The 15,047-nt window shown below is 31.5% G+C and overlaps 1 long non-coding RNA gene across 1 annotated transcript; it reads left to right on the top strand.

The window, feature by feature from the left end:
- Positions 1-248: 248 nt before the first annotated feature.
- Positions 249-1,925, top strand: LOC128042300 (uncharacterized). The gene is made up of 3 exons (XR_008197468.1): positions 249-313; positions 785-869; positions 1,573-1,925. It is a non-coding gene; the product is annotated as an uncharacterized LOC128042300 (long non-coding RNA).
- Positions 1,926-15,047: the final 13,122 nt, after the last annotated feature.

The following is a 15,047-nucleotide window of genomic DNA, read 5'->3' as shown; positions in this document are numbered from 1 at the left end:
TGCCTAATTGAATTTTTAGGACTAAATCGAGAAAAATGCAAAGTATGTCTAATTAGTGATTAAATGACTTAATTGAATTATTGCATGAAATTGGAAGTGTTTATGTGGCAATTAGACCATAAATTAGTGTTATGGACACAAAAGGGTATTTCTAGAAAAATATCTAAGTAATGGGTCAAGGGCATTTTTGTCCAAATTGGGAAAAAGACAAAATAAAGAGAAAATAAGTGTCCATCTTCTTCAAAATCAGAAGCTTGCTGCCGAAAGTTTCATGTTACCATAGCTAAGGTTCTTGATTTTTCTAAGCTCAATTGTAAGTGATTTCTTGCCCCGTTTTTAATTATTTTCGTATTTTTATGCTTATTGATGCTTGAATTTCATGTTTCTACCATTTAATTTAAATGAAATTGAAGTTTAAAAATTAACCCATTCATGATATAATTGTAAATTGATTAGTGATGTTAGATAATGAATGTTTGAAGTGTTAATTACAAGTTTTACTAGATGAATTTCAACGAAAATGTTGAAAAATGGCTAAATTTTGAAAGATGGTAAAGTGTGCATAAAATTGTGATTTTGTGAAATTGAGGGCTGTTATGAGCATGAAATATGATTTAGTGAAGTTTGAAATTTAAGAATTTAGTGAATTTTATTTTTACGAGCTTAGGGACAAAAGTGGAATTTTTGAAAAGTTTTGGGGAAAAATGTAAATTTGCCAAAATGTTGTGTATGAATTGTATTTGAATGAAATGTTGATAAAATGTATTAAATTGTGTTAATATAGATCAAGAAAGAAGAAATAGTGCAAGTGATCGGGGAAAAGAGAAAGTTATCGACTAAATTACAAAAATAGTCGTTTTGCATCCGAGGTAAGTTACGTGTAAATAATAGTTATATTTTTATAAATTGTGAATTATATTTGATATGTGAATTAATATTGAATGTGGAAGGAAAATTGTTCATGAATTATTCAAGTGATAAAGTGTTGAAAATAAAGTGTTAAGTGTAAATTTCCGGTTGAACTTAGGAATAGAAGTGGATACAAGTGACATGTCACTAGAGATCAGTGTTACAGTGTTACAGTGAGTCCCGGGTGCTGGGTGATCTAGCATGTGTTGCAGACACCTGACAGCTTGTGTGAGCAGGCCCGTGGACATTTCCAGTGTTATTGATCAGTGGTAGCTTCGGCTACGTTTCAGTGGTAGCTTCGGCTACATAACAGTGGTAGCTTTGGCTACATATTAGTGTTGCACTTATGTGCTAAATCTCTATGTATCTGTGTATATTCCGAGTGTTCAACGGGATTAATGATGGGTTAAAGTGAATATGAAATGAAGTGTGTATGCAGGTACAATTGAAAGAATTGAGCATATGTGATAAATGTTAAGTGTGAAAATGTATATGCAAGTGAATTGGTAAGATTGTGCATGTGTAAGTGATTGAAATTGCTAAGAAATGTTTTGATTAGTTATATGTTAAAAGTGTTAATTATTAAATGAGTAATTATTGTTTACATGTAACTTACTAAGCTATTTATAGCTTACACCTTTCTTCTTTTCCTTTGTTTTATAGTGATTTGAACTTGATCGAATTGGGGATCGTCGGAGCTCGTATCACACTATCATAATCATCTCGGTATTATGTGCTTTTCAAAATGTTTAAACTATGGCATGTATAGAGTCTTGATCATTTTGAGCATGTTCAAATGATATAGCTAATATTAGCTATTGAAGTAGCTATTAAAGAATATGTTTTGGTGTTATGTATGTTAAAATGGTAACTAATTCAAAGAAGCAGTTTCTTTGACAGCAGCAGTGACGTGAATGTGAAAAATCACCATAAATAGTAGAAATGGAATTAGAGAGTGAATTATATATGGAATTAAATCTTATCAAGTCTATTTTTATATGAAAGAAACGGTGTAGGCAAAGGAATTCTGTATTTTGAGATATTTGAATTTTAGTGAGATAGGGTCAGAATGGTTTTTGAAGTCCCCTGTTCTGACTTTGAAAAATCATTATAAATTGTACAGAAAGAATTATGGGTCATAATTTATATGTGTAGATTTCTTAGTGAGTCTATTTTCAAAATAAACAAACGATAACCTTATATGTATTCTGTACAAAGAGATAATTGATTTTTAGTGCCAAGAGGTCAGATCTGTTGAGCTGTGAAACAGGGGATACTTTAATGAATAAACTGTACTAATTGGCTAAGTAAAAAATTCTGAAAATTTTATGGTAAGTAGGAATATGAGTCTAGTTTCAGGGAAAAATTACCGATTTAAATTTCGAGTTCTGTAACTCGAGCTATAATTAAATTAGGGAAAGTCACGCAGGTAGACAGTTTTGTTATGAACAGTGAATTTAATTTTAAAAGCAATTTTTTTTATACTCCGAATTGGTAAGTTAAATTGGATAACATCTCGTACTCGATTCCGGCGACGGTCTCGGGTAAGGGGTGTTACAACTTCTGTAGGATCCTCAGCTGTAATCGGAACATTCGAAGATCCAATTGCTGTCTGCTGTTCAGTACTATTTGTCTCTGTCGAGTTAGGATCATTCCTCGTAATGCTTCCCCTTAGAATTTTTCTTCTAGGCATTTTATCTGCAATACACATAAAATAGTTGACAACTTAATAACTAATTACAACAATATCAGCACATATAAAACAGTTCAAATATATAATAAGACCAAGATTTAAATTATAATATATTACATATAAATAAACAATCGTAAAATCTTACTACATCATTATTCGTAAATATCTTCATCGGTATCCTGACGAACCCATTGAAATTGTGCACTAGTACTAGGGATATTGTCGTTTAAGTTTTGTTCTGGAAAGGGCAAAGTTTCTGATCTGTCGTCGATGTTATGTCTACTTCCACTGCCCATGTCAAACAAGTCTCTAGGGATGTTACGGAGTACAACGTACCAACCCTCATCAGTTGGATCTTTTGAGTAAAAAACTTGTTTGACTTGAGATGAGAATACATACGGCTCATCTATCAGTTGTTGTCCTGTGTGAATCAATCGGTCAAAATTCACCATTGTAAAACCAAATTGATCTTGCTTAATTCCATGAGCTGTATTAACATCGGCCCAATCACCTCGAAATAAGACAACTTTCCATTTGCCGTAGTAATCCAACTCAATTATGTCGAGAAGATGTCCGAAATATTCCACATTTCCTCGGCAGGATTATTGTCCCTAGCACTAGCATAACTTGTAATTGCGAAATTGACAACTATTCCACAATTTTGTGTTCTCCTCAACCTCTCGCGATATTTTGTATGAAATCAATCATTGATGAGGAACGCACTATATCTTTTAACCACTCGATTTGGACCTTGGGAGAGCCATTTAACTTCGTCGTTTACGTTCTTCCCACTCCAAACCTATTGAACGGAAAGTAAACTGAGTAATTAAAAATGTTATGAGAAAACATTATTATTTGTAAGCGGAAGCTCCAACTGTATACCGTTTGGCTTAACCATTCATAAAAAGATTCTGTAAACATCTTATTGATATCTCGATGTTGTGTTCTTCAGGAGCGCGAACGAGATCTCAATATTTGTTTGTACTCACTATGTTAAAAAAATCTTCACATTGTTAGAAGATAAATAGTTATTAGTTTGATAAATATTTATCAAATTTGTAGAACTTACTTCCGTAAAGGTTCTAATGATTCGTGGTGAAACAGAACATATCGATGTGCTTGTACCCATGATAAATGATCTAATTCTGCAATTTCAACTTTGCCGATTGGTTCTCCAAAACTTTGGAAGTATCGGCTAAGTTATGGTCCGTGAGTCCAACATTCCTATTTGGTCTGTTTAACCTTGTTTCAACATCTTCCAAATATCTTGAGCAGAAGGTCATACATTCCTCTACCAAGTAGCCTTCAGCAATCGATCCTTCTGGATATCGCTTGTTGCGGCAGTAAGACTTTAATTTGGATAGGAACCTAAACACAATATACAACATTTCTTAATTATTGAAACTAAAGGCATAGAGGTGAATGAAGGAAAATTTTAAAAATTTTAATTAACACCTTTCTATGGGATACATCCATCGATAGAAAACGGGTCCGCCAAGAATTACTTCGTGCGGGAGATGGATTATCAAGTGAACCATAATGGTGAAGAAGGAAGGTGGGAAGATTTTCTCCATGTTGCATAAAGTCAAAGCGGCTCGATCCTGTACCTTCTGAAGTTCTTGAACATCCAAAACTTTGCCACAAATGACTTTCATTATGTTGGATAGTTCAATTATACAAGACGTCACCTTCTTGGACATACAACATCGTAGAGCCACTGGCAGTAAATCTTGCATCAAGATGTGATAGTCATGTGATTTTAGCGAATATAATCTTCGATCTTTAACACTAACACATCGAGATATATTTGATGCATACGCATCTGGAACCTTTATATCCTTCAACACCGTGCAGAACATTTCTTTTTCCGTCTTCGACATTTAAAAAATAGAAGGCGGCAACCGATATTTCCCATTTGGAAGTGGATTGGGATGAAGATCAGGTCGGATTCCCATTTGGACTAAATCAAGTCGACTCTGAAGATTGTCTTTTGATTTTCCGTCGACATTCAAAATTGTACCCACAATGTTCTCGCAGACATTTTTCTCAATGTGCATATCATCAAGATTGTATCGTAAAAGGTGATGCTCCCAATAAGGCAACTAAAAAAAATACTTCTTTTTTTTCCACAAGTCTACCTCATTAGGATCGTCATCTTCATCAGAGTCATCATCAGCTTCATCATTTGATTTTCTATTTCTTTGCGTGTTTAGCGGTTGGTTCATCTTCCCATAAATGAAATTCATATCTTCCAACATGAACAAGATTTCAGAGCCACTAGTCTGCGAAGGAGCTTCTCTAAACTCTTCAGTACCATTAAATACAGAACTCTGAAATCTAAATCTATGATTTTCCGGCCACCACCGACGATGTCCTATGTAAGAGAACTTCTTCCCATTGTACAACCATTGCGAACATGTTTGTACAGCACAACAAGGACACGCATAACGACCCTTGGTACTCAAACCGGATAAATTAGCATAAGCGGGAAAGTCATTAACGGTCCACATCAAAGCTGTACGTAAATTAAAGTTCTCCTTTCTCAGCACATCGTATGTCTCAACACCAGCCCACAATGGTTTTAACTCTTCAATAAGTGGCTGTAAATAAATGTCGATATCATTCCCGAGCCCTTTCTCTCTAGGGATAATCATAGATAAGATAAGGGAAGATTGCTTCATGCAAATCCACGGAGGCAGATTGTAAGGAACAAGCACTACTGGCCAAGTATTGTACGCAGTGCTCATGATATTGAAAGGATTAAATCCATCAGATGCTAGCCCAAGCCTCACACTCCTAGGATCGCTTGCAAAGCCTGGAAATTTATTGTCAAATGATTTCCAAGCTAAAGAATCTGTCGGATGCCTTAATAATCCATCATCGGTTCGTCCATCATGGTGCCACGTCATAGACTCTGCAGTCTTCGACGACATGAAAAGCCTTTGAAGCCTCGGTATCAGCGAAAAATACCGTAAAATCTTGACTGGCTTCTTTATTGACTGTGCATCATTTTCATCGTCGTTCCCACCTTCTGCGTTTTTACTTATCCAACGGGAGTGGCCGCATACATGACAGCACTGTTGATTTCTCCGATCGCCTCAATACAACATGCAGTCATTTGGGCAACTATGGATTTTGTTGTACCCAAGGCCTAAATCTTTTATCAATTTCTTCATATCTTTGAATGACTGAGGGATTTTTGCAAAAGGAAACATTTCTCTCAAGAACTCTAACAGCATTGTCAAAGAGTTTCCGGTCCACCCTCTCAAACATTGTAATTGAAAAAGACGAACACAGAAAGACATTTTTGAAAATTTTGATCCCTCATACAGTTCGTCGTTCATGTCATTAAGTAGCGCGTAGAACTTCGCCGCTTCTTCGTTCGGCTCTTCGTGACGTACACTACTTCCCAGTTCGGTAAAAGCAATTCTCCCAATATTACAATCATCAGAAGCCACAAAGTCCGATGGGAACGACTGGACACCATGATTGTGCATATTAAATGCATCCCGCAACATACCTTCCATATCATCCCCTTTATCAGACTGATGGTAAGCAGTACCAGAATAAGATACATCCATCGTTGAAGAGGAAGTACTAGGCGGGCATTCTCCATGAAATAACCATTGTTTATAACCCCAAACAAACCCATCAACAATTAGATGCTCGTATACAACCTCACGATAATGCCAGTATATGTTGACACACTTCTTACAGGGGCAAAGAATCATGTTCTCTTGGCTTGCATATTTAAATGCAAAATTTAGAAAATACTGTACTCCATTTCGATAATCGTTGCTAACCCTTGACAAATTCATCCAAGACCGGTCCATTTCTTAATTCTTGAAGTCTGACGTTGACAATGATACAAGACGAGTAAGTTAAAACGCCAGTTATAACCATAGCAGAATTACGAAAATTTGTGATATGATATATTTTTATGTATTATGTAAGTTATGTAAGTTATGTATTATGTATTATGTAAGTACTGTAAGTAATGTAAGTTATGTAAGAAAGTTATTATGTAAGTTGTGTATAATATTAATTATGTGAGTCGTGTATAATGTAAGTTAAGAAGGTTATGTATAATGTAAGTTATGTAAGTAATTTAATTTATGTAAGTTATGTAAGTTATTTAATTTATGCAAGTTATGTAAGTTATTTAATTTGTGTAGGTTATGTGAGTTATGTAAGTTATTTAAGTTATTTAATTTATGTAAGTTATTTATTTTATGTAAGTTATGTAAGTTATTTAATTTATGTAGGTTATGTAAGTTATGTAGGTTATTTAATTTGTGTAGGTTATGTAAGTTATGTAAGTTATTTAATTTATGTAAGTTACGTAAGTTATTTAATTTATGTAGGTTATGTAAGTTATGTAAGTTATTTAATTTATGTAGGTTATGTAAGTCCATGGAATTTATGTAAGTTATGTAAGTTATGTAAGTTATTTAATTTATGTAAGTTATGTAAGTTATTTAATTTATGTTAGTTATGTAAGTTATTTAATTTATGTAGGTTATGTAAGTTATGTAAGTTATTTAATTTATGTAAGTTATTTAATTTATGTAAGTTATGTAAGTTATGTAAGTTATTTAATTTGTGTAGGTTATGTAAGTTATGTAAGTTATTTAATTTATGTAAGTTACGTAAGTTATTTACTTTATGTAGGTTATGTAAGTTATGTAAGTTATTTAATTTATGTAGGTTATGTAAGTCCACGGAATTTATGTAAGTTATGTAAGTTATGTAAGTTATTTAATTTATGTAAGTTATGTAAGTTATTTAATTTATGTTAGTTATGTAAGTTATTTAATTTATGTAGGTTATGTAAGTTATGTAAGTTATTTAATTTATGCAAGTTTATGTAAGTTATGTAAGTTATTTAATTTATGTAAGTTATGTAAGTTATTTAATTTATGTCATTTCTATATATGTTTATATATTATGTAAGCTATGTACGTGTAAGTTATTTAAGTGGTGTATTAAGCTATGGAAGTTGTTATGTAAGTTATGCAAGATTATAATATAAGTTATGTATTATGTTATTATGTATTATGTAATGTATTATCGATTATATAAAAGTTATGAAAGTTATTATGTAAGTTATACAAGCTTATATATAAGTTATGTATTATGTTATTATGTATTATGTAATATATTATGTTATTATATATAATGTTATGTATGCTGTAAAATTATTTATAAGTTATCGTATGATTGTTAAATTGGAGTTATTTTGGTTATGTATATTAAAACAATATATATCTTAAATAAATAAAATATTTAAATTTTTAAAAAAATATAATTATTTACAAAACGTGTAAAATTGATACTTACAAATTTTATTAATAATAAATCTAGAACACTTTTTAGAAAACTTATAAATTTAATACTACTAAATTTTTATACTAATAAATTTAGAATAATTATTTACAAAACTTATAAATTTAGAAAACTTATATAGAAAATAAAACAATACTTATAATTATTGGTTTTAATAGATATTAAATTATCATTTACAAGCTTTTTAAAATTTAAAATGTTATTATTATGTCAAAATTTAAATACAGTTTACATGTCCATATTAATATATGTAATATGTAAAAGAATATAAATTATCGTATTTATGATATATATATTTCCGTCCAAAATTTTTTATGTTACTTGCACAAATGATTGCGTTTTTGCACGAACATATTACATATTCCTTTCTAAGTTGCTGCTGGAAAATATTAACATGGAAAATAAAACCTAACACATGAGGTACATCTTGCGATTTAAGCAAATCAGAACGGACTGATTATGAATCAACTTACAAACCATAAATTGAAAGTTTAAAAAGCAATTACTAGTTTACAAACCACAAAATGAAATCAGAACCCAACATTATATTCTAACACACATTATTAAATTAATAAATAGTCATAGTAAGTAACTCGAGAAAAACATATGAAAATAGACAATTAAGTAAAATATTAAAACGTAAATTAGAGGTTGGATTTAATCCATATGAAAATTAAGATAAAAAACCATCATAATAACTCAAAACAATAATTCAAAATTATGTGTTCCATGCTGGCCTAATTTTGAAATTGAACATGTTAAATCAACACAATGGGATACAATACCATAGCAACATAGTATGGATGGATTACAATTTAAAACAAGAATATGTAGTAAATCATAACACTGGTTCTAGAACAGAATACATATTTTCATTCGGCAAATTAAACTATACTTAGAGAGAAATGGGTTCGGTGAAACGCATCTATATAATTTCAAAAACACAAGTATAAGAAGGTAAATGACAGTTCCCAATCCAATGTACTTTATATATATATTCCAACAGTACATTAAGAAAATGGATGAAACACAAGTATAACAAACAAACAGAAGCTGCTGTACATGGAACACTACTGTTTCATCAGACTAAATAACAACATGGCCTAAAAAGATTTAACAATATATATCCAATTCATTACATGGGAATGTAATCGGCTGCATCACATTTAACAGAACAATTTTATAAATTATTAAAGTAAACCCTAAAGTAGACATCAAAATTTCATACTAAAAAATAGCACCAAATTATTTCACTGAAACCAACAGAGAATAAATGGAATATTGACATTTAGTCCAACCCATTTAACCCGTTACACTGATAATGAAAGCATCTGAAATAAAAAAAGCATGAGTTCTGTACCTTCAGCAGGATGAAGAAATCTGAAACCGTTGAAGACCGATGAAACCAATGAAACCGTTCACACGAGATCTAAACAATCGAAGCAGTAATGTACCTCCAGGAAGATGAACGAAACAGTCGAAGACCGAAAGCCCTAAACACGAAAAATAAAATTTTTTAAATTCCAGTATCCCCAAACAATAAAAAAGCAAAATAAAAGTAAAAAATAAGACAAAACCCAATGTATAAAGACCACAATCAGACATTCGAACCTTAAATGATGTTCCTCCACGTTCTCCCTCCTCTTTGCCGCAAATAATGTTAAATGATTTCAACAAATACGATGTAATGACCCTTTTTAATGGTTTTTTTTGCTAGGAATCGAAACTTAATAACAGAAGTGTGAAAGAGATGAAGAAAGGATGAGGGGAAATCGAAGAAAGACTTAGGGATTTGGAAGGATGAGGGGAAATCGCAGAAAGACTTAGGGATTTGGCTGAAAAGGGATTTGGGGCTGGCTGCGGGGGTATACCCCAAATCTGATATCCCCTCAAAACGACACCGTTTTAATTAAATTTTTTTTGTGGCGCTTAAAAAAAATGCCACTAATCTTACGGATTTGCGGCGCGTTGAGCAAAAACGCCACTGAACCCTAAACGCGTCCGTGAAAAGGCCACTTGTCGTTCAATAATTAATTACCGTTTGCGCTATTTTGGTTAAAAACGCCACTAAATATTCACCTCATTTTTAAGCATTTTGAATTTTAATTGATTTTTAAATTGGTTAAATGTTTGGACATTCTTTTAAATTGAAACATTAATATGAAATTATTAAATTTTTTCAATACTATTATTTTAAAATATGGCACAGATTTAATACATGTTTTTCAATTATACATATTTAATAAATATTCAAATTTATAAATACTCTCAATTTAAATACTATCAATATTGAAATTGATAAATAAGTTTGCGGCGTTTTACCAGAAAACGCCACTAAAGGAATATAGTGAAAGCAGAACGAAGCCGTTTTGCAAATTTATTTGCGGCGTTTTTAAAATAAACGCCTCTAAAGCCTACCTATTGCGGCGTTTTGAGTTAAAACGCCACTAGTTATTCAATTTTAATAATATTTTATATGTCTATATTTATAACTATTTCTTTTTTTAGTGGATTTTCAAATTGGATAAATGTTATGACATTTTTTTAAATTGATGCATATGAAATTATTAATTTCATTTCAATTAAAATAGTTTAAAATTATGACTCAGATTTAACATATTCTTTTTTTTTTCTACAAATTTAAAAAAAAAATCCATTTTATATATGTAAGTATATATGTATGATTTAAATACTATCAACATTCCAATTTATAAATTATTGACACCATCCCAATAATGTCTTACAATTTTAGTTTTATGCTCTCAGTTATGGAAATCTTGATAACGTACGCTACCTCATACACAATATTAAATTGTTTCATCATACATGATATCGTGCCATGAATATATATATGTTTCCCTAAACCCTGTCGGTTCTGAACCTAATAATGACATAATAAGAAGTAAAAAACATGGTATTCGAATTTTTTTTGCCTTTTGTATCAAAATAGTATAAAACCCTAAAACCGCCACAACATTAAACCCTAAACTGTAAATCGTACAAACCCTAAATCTAAAACGCAATAATCAACATCATAACCCATAAATAATTAACGCTAAATCATAAACCATAAACATGAAGCCCTAAAACATTAAATTTCATTGTCTTATAAGCCGGAAATTGCCTAACCTGATATTAACACTGAAATGTAAACTCTAAACCTTGAACACAAATCCCCGAGCTGTAAACCTAAACTCTAAACCCATATCGTCAAAACTGTAATCCTAAAATAATAAACATTGTGTAACGAACCCTAAAATCCCAAACCACATACAATTATTTATAAATATTAATACGGAAATGGCAATATATTATTTCTTTTTTGCGGCGCTTTTTCAAAAAACGCCGCTAATACCAGTAGATCCAATCAAAAGCGACGTCGTTTTGTCGTCGTATTGCAGACATATTTGCGGCGTTTTATCATAAAACGCCAGTAAAGGAATATAGTGAAAGTAGAACGAAGCCGTTTTGCAAATTTATTTGCGGCGTTTTTAAAAGAAACGCCGCTAAAGCCTATCTATTGCGGCGTTTACTACAAAGCGCCACTAAAGCAATACAATGAAACAAAACGAAGCCGTTTTGCTTATTTTTGTTCCGGCGTTTATAAAGGAAACGCCGCAAATTAGTTACTTATAGTTAACAACAGCCACGAAATCCGTATCTTTTGTGGCGTTTTTTACTGAGCGCCACTAAAGCAATAATAGGAAAAAATAAAACGGTACAGTTTTGCTGAAATTTTTTCCTCAGATTTCTTACCTCTACCGACATTTCTCTCAAAACGCCGCCATATCCCAATATTTTGCGGCGCTTTATAATAAGCGCCACGAACTCTAATCTATCTCAAGACCAAACAGTGCGTTTTGGTTAAGATGTTGGCGGCGCTTTTTGTAATACGCCGCTAATACTGTTCTTTAGCGGCGTTTTCTCGTAAACGCCACTAATACTAATATACCTCAAAACCAAACGCTGCGTTTTGGTTAAGGTATTTTTGCGGCGCTTACATATAAACGCCACTAATGATGTTCTTTTACGGCGTTTTTTAGAAAACGCCACTAGGTGTTCAGGTTTTTGCGGCGTTTTAGGATTAGCGCCGCTAATAGTCGATTTTTAGTAGCGTTTGTCTATCAAACGCCACAAAAGATGCCGCCAAAGGCCTGTTTTGGTGTAGTGATTATTAAAATAATAAAATTATATTTTTACTATCGTAAAAATATATAATCTAATTCCAACTCAAAAAAAAAATTCCAGGCTTCGCCACACTTCCGCTCACGGCAATATATATGTATATATAAAAATGTATATAAATTAGTAGTTTAACTAAATTATTTAAGCCATTAATCCATCAATATTCATACATATACAATTTTTCTTTTCAAATGATGGCTATAGATAACGATGAAAGAAAACCATTAAATCCCACTATCATACTATTATAATGGAGTAATTAATTCCAAGGGCATCTCTAATTACCAAGCAAGGACAGTCATAAAGCTTAAATCAAAATCTTTTCATTTTTCACATTTTAGCAACTTAATCCTTGTACTATCGATTTTATTCACTCTCACTCACAAATTCGACCTCTCAACTCCGTATTTTACACGTAATTATTTAATAATTTGATTCATTAAATTTGGCTTTCGAATTTTTCGACACCAATAAAAATTGAGTCGTTACACAACCTCTCTCTAATAAATGCCTTCCTCCAACACCAAAGTAAAGGGAACATAAGAAGTAAGTCGATTATTATATGATCACTTTGCAAAAGCTTTTTTCTCAAATTCTTTATATATCCTAAACCTTCATATTTAGTGATTTTTCACATCATATATACAACGTGAACTATCACTATAATCTATCCAAATATTTTGTATAACTTAAATGTTAAAATAATTGGCGTCGTCGGTGGAAACAAACAAAAAACTATGCCTCTACTCTTAAGGAGCTTTCATCGTCAAGAATAAGAATACCAAAAAGCCATCCATTATCAACACCAAGGCAATTCTGGACACCAAGAGCATTGTAAAAGCTTATCATCCATCCTTTCTACATTTTCAACGATGGTGAAACAAGCATGCACTTCCAATTTTCTTCTAATACATTGAGAATCATCACGATGAAGGGTATTGTCAAGACTTATGAGTTATACAATATTTCAAGCTTATAATTCGACAGTATAAAGAGTTGCAAGCTTAGAACGAGTTTTTTTAAGTTTAACTTTATAAGTATGCTCAATAATATACCTTGAAGGACAATAAATAAACAAGAAAGAAATAAGAAGAATCTTCTCAGGGCCAAACACAATTACTAAGACACCAATATAAAATCAACCTCACCCAATCTACATCATCCAACACCTGACGATAGAATTTTTGGCGAAGCTCAACCTCACCGAGCGTCATATCATATAAAGTGGGCCCATGCAATCCTCAAAAAACAAAAAAAAAAATATAAGGAAGAGCACCTATCAACACCCATCAATCCATCACTTTCTTGAGCGTAACATCTCTATATCTAGTCATCTCATATCGACTCCATCAACGTTCCTAACTGACAACCTGCTACTCTATCATTTGTTTTTATAGAGATGATTGAGACCCATGCCAAGTCAACTTCCCTTTACAAATACCTTCATTGAGCACCAAAGTAAAGGGACATAACAATTTAACTACTTATTATACAATCACCATACAAAAACTTTCAACTAACTTCTTTACGTATTCTAAAGTTTCATCTTATGTGACTCTCCACATTGTATACAATATGAACCTTCCCATAATCTACCCAAATGCTTTCTTTTAACTTTATTGTTGTAACAATATCATTAATAATTATATTAAACATTATTTTTATATTTATAAAATATATTGTATTTGTTTAATATTTTACTCTCATACTCGAACTTATTAAATATGCTTACCACTATTTTTACTCTAAAATATTAATTGAAAAAAAAATCAGAAAATGGTAGTCACAAACGAACAAAAAAAGAAAATTGTGGTAGAAAAAGGAAAAGAGTGGGTCGCGGTCCCCAACCTCACGATAATATCAAATATGTCAATATTAAAAACCAGCAAAAATAATAAGAAATAATTATAATATGTTATAAAAAAGGATAAACTATATTAGTAGTCACCTAACTATTAGTAAATTTCTTTTTTGGTCACTTAACTATGAAAAGTTACAAAATAGTCACTTAACTATTCGATTATTTTCATTTTTGGTTAGTGTTGGAGATTAGAGAAGAAAGTTGCTTGAATTTTGGTTTTCAAATTTGTGAAGTTCAAAGTTGTTTCATAGAAAAAAAACTTAATCGTAGAAGAGAAGGGGAATAAAAGCTTTCGGTTGATGCAGGTGGTGCGAATAGAAAACGCCATACAACAATGATTTTAACAGCCCAGTAGAGGTGCTCATGGGCCAGGTCGGGTCAGGTTCATGCAATGTATCTAGACCAATTTCCAAACCAAGGCCCTACACGAAAAATATACTTACTTTTTTGCCCAAGCTCGGCCCAATTTAAGAAAAGTAAATTCGGGCCTAACCTAGTCCAGTCATATTTAGTTTTTTAAGATTAATTTTTGCTTAAAAATAAATTTTTAAAAAATATGTTACACTAAATGTACTAAAAAAAGCTAATTTTTTTCTAACGCATTAAAAATACATTAAAAAGTATTTATATTAAAAAAGAGGTTCCATAAAAATAATAAATATTTTATAATATTAACAAAATCAAATAAATATTTTATTGTATTAGATATAATTTATAAAATTTTATAATTTGGGTTAGGGGTATTTAGTTGGGTAAGTTTTTTTTTAGGTTTTGGATAATGAGTTTTAATTGCTATTTGGTTAGTGATTTAATATAAATATATAAAAATATTATTTAACATATATAATTAATATGACATTATTTATAACATAATATATTCGGGCTGGATCAGGCCAAGCTCGGGAAAAAAATCTTAACCAAGGCCTGACCCTTATAGAAAGCGGGCCTTAAATTTTATCCAAGCCCATTTTTCAAGCCTCGTATTTTATCCAAATCCTCACATTTTTTGGGCGGGCTTTCAAGCTTGGGTGGGTGGCTTCCCATGAGCAAGTC

This window comes from Gossypium raimondii, chromosome 7 (assembly GCF_025698545.1).
Source record: "Gossypium raimondii isolate GPD5lz chromosome 7, ASM2569854v1, whole genome shotgun sequence".
NCBI classification, from domain to species: domain Eukaryota; kingdom Viridiplantae; phylum Streptophyta; class Magnoliopsida; order Malvales; family Malvaceae; genus Gossypium; species Gossypium raimondii.
The sequence above is the reverse complement of the archived record's forward strand: the minus strand, read 5'-3'. Positions and strand labels throughout refer to the sequence as shown.